Source organism: Mirounga angustirostris, unplaced genomic scaffold (genome assembly GCF_029215605.1).
Source record: "Mirounga angustirostris isolate CCGP_5_RB_7025 unplaced genomic scaffold, mMirAng1.0.hap1 SCAF_4, whole genome shotgun sequence".
Lineage (NCBI taxonomy): Eukaryota > Metazoa > Chordata > Mammalia > Carnivora > Phocidae > Mirounga > Mirounga angustirostris.
In genome coordinates, this window is record NW_026991712.1 from 148,939,753 (window position 1) to 148,946,432 (window position 6,680).

General features: G+C 39.0%; 1 pseudogene across 1 annotated transcript; it reads right to left on the bottom strand.

Annotated features, from left to right (window-relative positions):
* Window positions 1-844: 844 nt before the first annotated feature.
* LOC129046461 (large ribosomal subunit protein eL42-like) lies at window positions 845-5,994 on the bottom strand (annotated as a pseudogene). Its single transcript, XR_008507848.2, has one exon. The product of XR_008507848.2 is annotated as a large ribosomal subunit protein eL42-like (transcript).
* Between the last annotated feature and the right edge of the window lie 686 nt (window positions 5,995-6,680).

Below are 6,680 nucleotides of genomic sequence, written 5' to 3' on the forward strand. Positions count from 1 at the left end.
GCTGACACTTTTTTTTTTAAGAGGGGGACGGCAGGGGGAGAATCCTAAGCAGGCTCTGCACCCAGCACGGAGCCAGACGAGGGGACCAATCCCACAACCCTATCATGACCTGAGCCAAAATCAAGTGTCAGATGCTTAACCGACTGAGCCACCAAGGTGCCCGGCACTTTTTTTTTTTTATTGTGGTAAACTATACATAAAATTTACCACTTTAACCATTTGTGAGTATACAGTTCAGTGGTATTAAGTACATTTATGTTGTGCAACCACCACCACTATCCATCTCCAGAACTTTTTCATTATCCCAGACTGAAACTCTATCCATTTCCCTCTTCTTCCAGCCCTTAGTAACCACTGTTCTGTCTCCATACATTTGACTACTCTAAGTTACCTCATATAAGTAGGATCATACAATATTTGTATTTTCATGTCTGGCTTTATCAAGATTATCAAGGTTCATCCTTATTTTAGCATGTACCAGAATTCCATTCCTTTTTAAGGCTGAATGATATTCCATTGTATATGCATTTTGTTGATTCCTTTTTTTTTTTTTTAAGATTTTATTTATTTGACAGAGAGAGACACAGCGAGAGAGGGAACACAAGCAGGGGGAGTGGGAGAGTGAGAAGCAGGCTTCCCACTGAGCAGGGAGCCCGATGCCGGGCTCGATCCCAGGACTCTGGGATCACGACCTGAGCCGAAGGCAGACGCTTAACGACTGAGCCTCCCGCATTTTGTTGATTCTTTCATGTGTTGTCAGACGTTTGGGTTGTTTCTACTTTTTGGCTATTGCAAATAATGCTGTAATGAACATGGGTGTAAAAACATTTGTTTCAGTCTCTGCTTTTGAGTATATACCTAGAGGTAGAATTGTTGGATTATATGGTATATCTTTAATTTTTTGAGGAATCACTATACTGTCTTCCTCAGTGACTGCATCATTTTACAATCCCACCAACAATGCACAAAGTTTCTAATTTCCCCACATCCTTGCCAACACTTTTTTTTTTTTTAAGATTTTATTTATTTGCTTGAGAGAGAGAGAGCATGAGCAGGGAGAGGGGCAGAGGGAAAAGGACAAGCGGACTCCCTGCTGAGTAGGGAGCCTGACACGGGCCTGGATCCCAGAACCCTGAGATCATGACCTTGAGCTGAAGTCAGACACTTAACCAACTGAGCCACCCAGGCACCCTGACACTTCCCCCCCGCCAAATAACCATTCTAATAGGTGTGAAGTGGTAGCTTATTGTAGTTTTAATTTAATTGCATTTCCCTGATGATTAGTGTTGTTGAACATTTTCTCATGTGCTTACTGGCTATTCGTGTATCTCCTTTGGAAAAACATCTATTCAAGTCTTTTGCTCATTTTTGAATTAGGTTGTTTTTTGTTATTGAGTTTTAGTTACTTATATATTGTAGACATTAATTCCTTAGCAGATATATGACTTGCAAACATTTTCTATTCTTTTTTTTTTTTTTTAATTTTATTTATTCATTTGAGAGCAAGAGCTCGAGAGAGCACAAGCCGGGGGGTGGCGCAGAGGGAGAGGGAGCAGACTCCCCGCTGAGCAGGTAGCCCTACGAGGGGCTCCATCCCAAGATCCTGAGAGCAGGACCTAAGCTGAAGGGAGAAGCCTAACCAACTGAGCCACCCAGGTGCCCCTCAGTGTAGAAGTCTTTTGCCTCCTTGGTTAAGTTTGTTTCTAACTATATTATTCTTTTTGCTGCTGTTATAAATGGAGTTGTTTTCTTAATTTCCTTTTTAGTGTATAGAAATACAACTGATTTTTGTATGCTGGTTTTGTATCCTGCAACTGTGCCAAATTTATTAGTTCTAACTTTTTTTGTAGACTTTTGTTTTTTAAATTTATTTTTAAAGATTTGTTTGAGAGAGAGAGAACGAGCAGAGGGAGGTGCAGAGAGGGAGGAGAGGGAGAGAAGTAGACTCCCTGCTGAGTGTGGAGTCAACATGGGGCTCGATCTCACATAGTGACCTGAACCAAAATCAGGAGTCAGATGCTTAACCTACTGACCTTATTATTTTTTTTAAATGATCTCTACACAATGTGAGGCTCGAACTCATGACCCTGAGATCGAGAGTCACATGCTCTTCCAACTGAGCCAGCCAGGCACTGCTAAAGTTGTTTTATTTTTTTGTTTGTTTGATATTTAAACAGAAAAAGTGTGTCTGCAGGATAAATTCATCACCATCTTGCTCAAGTTTACAGAATATTTTTGACAAGGTATGCCTAAAAGGTGGCAAAATTTTCAGAAGAAACACCAGTGTCAAAGAGATCAACATATGCAACCTAAGAGATTTGCCCAAACACTTCCAACTAAGGATCCTATCCCAGGTATGCAATATATCTAAGTTTATAAAAGTCAATTCCTGAATATACAAAAAATTACAAATCCTACTTTAAAAAAGCTTCAAACTTACTTTTTAAGTAAGTCTTAAGATAGGTTTGACTTACAGACTAATGTTGAGTGATATTTGAGTATATATGAGGTTATCTGTAGGCCACATAATTTTTATTTCAGTAAACATTTGTTGAATGGTGTGGGGTGATGTTTAGTGTTTAGACTCTAGAATTTGATAGATCTAGATTGGAATCCTTGTTCTCCCACCAATCAGTTGTATAACTTTGGCACTTTCCCTAAACCATTTTTTCTTCCTCTTTAAAGTAGGATGGGGGCGCTTGTCTGGCTTATTTAGTAGAGCACGCAACTTTTTTTTTTTTTTAACATAACCTCAAGATTTTATTGTCTTCATAATATAACAAAATACGAAGCTTAGAACTGGATCACTTGGCCCTTTTTCTTATCTCCTCCCAGTTCAAAATGCTTGCATCTCTTAATAGCCAGCATCCTCTTAGATCTGCAGTTGGGCTCAACACATTCAAGCCTCAGCACAATCTTCTTTGTAGTTTTAGACTTTTTCTGGAAAATTGGCTTAGTCTGCCCACCATAGCCACTCTGCTTCCTGTCATAAAACGCTGCTTTCCCTGGGCATAAAGAGAATCTTTACCTTTCTCGTGCTGTGTCACTTTGTGGTTGGTGCTTGCCACACTTCTTGCAGAAAGTTTGGCAGGTTTTAGGAATGTTCACCATGTTTGCAAGAGTGCTATCGGCACGGAAAGTAGAGCATGCAACTCTCGATCTCAGGATCATGAGTTCAAGCCCCATGTTAGGTGTAGAATTTACTTAAAAAATAAGTAAAAATAAAAAAAGTAGGATAGAGTATCTGTCCCACTGGACTGTTTGAGAGTTCAATGAGATAACTCTATATCCAACAGGTAAGTATTCACTCTGTATTAGTTATGATCATGAGTAGACTACATGTTGGTTACTATACTATATGTTGGAGATAAAAGATGTATGACACCCCATCTGCCCTCAAGGTGCTCATGATCTAGAGGGCAAAGCATAAAGAAAATTAAATAATCTTAATATTGTACCATAGTAAAAATATGTGCAAAGGAATGGAAGCTTGAAACAGAATGGCATGTTGGAGATAAATGTTTAAGGCTGTGACATGCTCAGATATGAAATTTAGGTAGTTTGTCTCCTGTGTAGAGAATGAACTGAAGGGAGTAACTCATAAGCAAGACCAATGGGGAGGCTATGATAATCCAGGCAAACTCTTATCTGGCAGAGCAATAAAGGTTGAACTGGAGGGTAGCAGTGTAGAACGGAGCCTTGCTATGCCTAGAACCGTGAACTTTCTGCCATGGCTTGGGAGATGACACACTTGAATCCTCTTTCATCTTCACGTTAACCATTTAAGGAGTTCTAAGGAACCCTATTTGACCATTTTTCAGGCACCATTTTACAGAAGAGGAAATAGGTTCAGAGACCAAGGCCATCACTGCACTATTACAGGGGGACTATTCACACTGTATTCTATGAAAATGGTGCTCCCTGGAACACAACAAATATGAATGATGGCCCTGAAGTTGTGCACTAAAGCAGCCATGTTGGAAAGGTTACAGCACGGTAGGTAATGAAACTGACCTCTGGTGCGAGCCAAGCTACTCATGCTGTTTGACAAAGTCCAAGTATGGGGGACGATCCTGAAAACAGGAGACCCCACAGCTGGCTCCTGCTATTCTCTTTCATTTTGTTTATGGCAATCTTTATAATTGTGGGAATATTTCTGGGGTTTCATGATAAAGTGACTACTCATCTTAGTTACGCCTATCTAAGCAATCATAATGAAACTAATTCCATGAAGATTTAGTTTCTATAGAACAAAATAACAAGACGGTCACGCTCTGTCTAGCACCTTTCTCTTTGCGTACTGTGTTTTAGTTTTAGTGAAAGCCAATAAGCAGAAATCAATAAAGGTCATGTTAATCATTACAAAGGAAAAATGAAAGAAGGCTATGGCTATAATCCAGAAAATGATCTAAGATTTGGAAAAACAAAAATATCTTAACATATAAATAAAGTTCCTCCGAGGCTGTCAGGAGGAGATGCTTGCAACCTGATCCTGTGTCTGTGTCTCCTCATTCGCCGACACCGTCCTTTCCTACGAGAGACCCACCCCGGCTGGAGCTGGACTCTGGCAGACCTCTCTCTAAAAACCTGTGCATTTCCTACTATACCATACTGTCTAATCATGATGTCATTTATGGACATATAGCATAGTTAGGTTAAACACTGAATTACAACAAAGAAACAAATCAAACACAGCCCAATATGGGTCTTCACAGGAACCTGGTATGCATATTAAATTAATAGAATCCCATAAATACTACTTAACAACAAATCAAAGTGCTCGATGTATTCTTTTTTTTTTTTTTTTTAAGATTTTATTTGTCAGAGAGAGAGCACAAGCAGGGGGAGCGGCAGGCAGAGGGAGAAGCAGGCTCCCATTGAGCAAGGAACCCGACGTGGGACTCGATCCCAGGCCCCTGGGATCATGACCTGAGCCAAAGGCAGACGCTTAACCGACAGAGCCACCCAGGCGTCCCAATTCTTAAACCATTACTTAATAGGAAGAGTAGGATAAAACAAGTATAGGGTCCCAACTATTTCCTTTGGGCCTCCCCAAGATAGATAAATGAGGACCTTCACATGAATGGAAAGGACTAATCACAAAAACTAAGACCATGAATCGATTTTGTACAGACATTTCTTGAATTATTCCCAAATTTTAAGGTGAATTTTCCCAGAAAATGCTTATTCTATAGTTATCTTGGCAATAAATACATGATCTTCGTAGAAAGTATACATTTAGTAACTACCTTATATTAAAAAGCTGTGTAATTAATATTTATGCCAAGAACACTATTTACAAAAGTTTCATCCATACTCTTATCCATGCTTGCTCACTCTGAAGGCAGGAACACTTCTTTGGATTAAGATCTCAATATGCTTTGTCCAGGAAAGGGGAAGGTATGAAAATACAAAACAAAAAAGAATACTGGCTCAATGCACCCAAAGGAAGCCAGCCATTAAGAGTTGTTGTCCATAGGATAAAAGGAAGTACTGACCAGAGCTCCTCTGGGTGAGTAGTTACAATGTGATCAAAAAGGAAAAAGAGTAGAGTATATACATACAAAAAAGCTTTATGGGTCTTGATAAAAACAGGCATTTCTGAAAATATATAAAATCAGTTCCTTGAGAATTTTCAGAAATGAGATTCACCGAACTACAGGAGCAGAAAAAATATTAAGCTTTAGAAACATCTTACTTGTCTGATGATGAACTTCAGAGTAGTTAGGTGACCTGCCCAGGTCACATAGTTAATGCCAAGCCTGGACTAGGATCCAAGTATCCTGACTTCCAGATGAGTGCTCTTTTTTCATTTGCTATACTATCTCTTATATGTCCTTAATCACTTGGAAGTCTCCGTAACTCTCCCTGTCCCACAATGTGCCCATCAGGGACAGTCAGAGGAAAAGAATTCTGGACTATGTAGATCATTTAGAGCTACTAACCTAACAATGGATGAAACATTATTTCAAATAATAACTGGGCTGAAATTCATCTGGGGTTGGGGAGTAGAGAGGAAATACAAAAGAAGGAAATTCTGTAGACAATAATAAGAGAAGCACAAGAGGAAATATTTTCCTCTTTTGTTATTTTATTACTGTTACTTTATTTTGTAGTTAAGTTCATATATTATATAAAACAGCAGGAAAAATGAACAAATTTATAAAATAAATTGAAGTGTCTGGATGAAAAAAATACAAGAGCTTTGCCTTCTTGTCTATAGATCTCTTGATATGTTGTTGGTCTTGCACTTTAGATATCAAATAAAGATATCTAGCTTGAAACAAAAGTAGATATGCTGCAAGGTTAAGCCATAGTTAGTTTGCTGGTGGGCCAGGAAATGATAGATTTTCTAAATCTTATCCTTAAATATTGGCTGTAACAAATGCTGATATAGCAAAATGCAAGCTTTTATCATCAGACAGCAAGAGGGAAACTTGAATTAATGAATGCAACTTACCTCCAAGTCCTCTGAAAGGAGGTGAAAAAAATAAATACTGTATTTTACTAGTGTTCCCCCAAAAACATTACTCTAAGCATGCAGGAGGATGCTGTGAGCAGCTACAACAGTAAGATCCAATCCAGAGGTAGGTTCAAGACCAAGAGTAGGAGAGTGACTGAAGAAATCCTCCTGGAGCCAGTACCATTTCATAGAATGACCATTTGTGCTGGGGAATGAG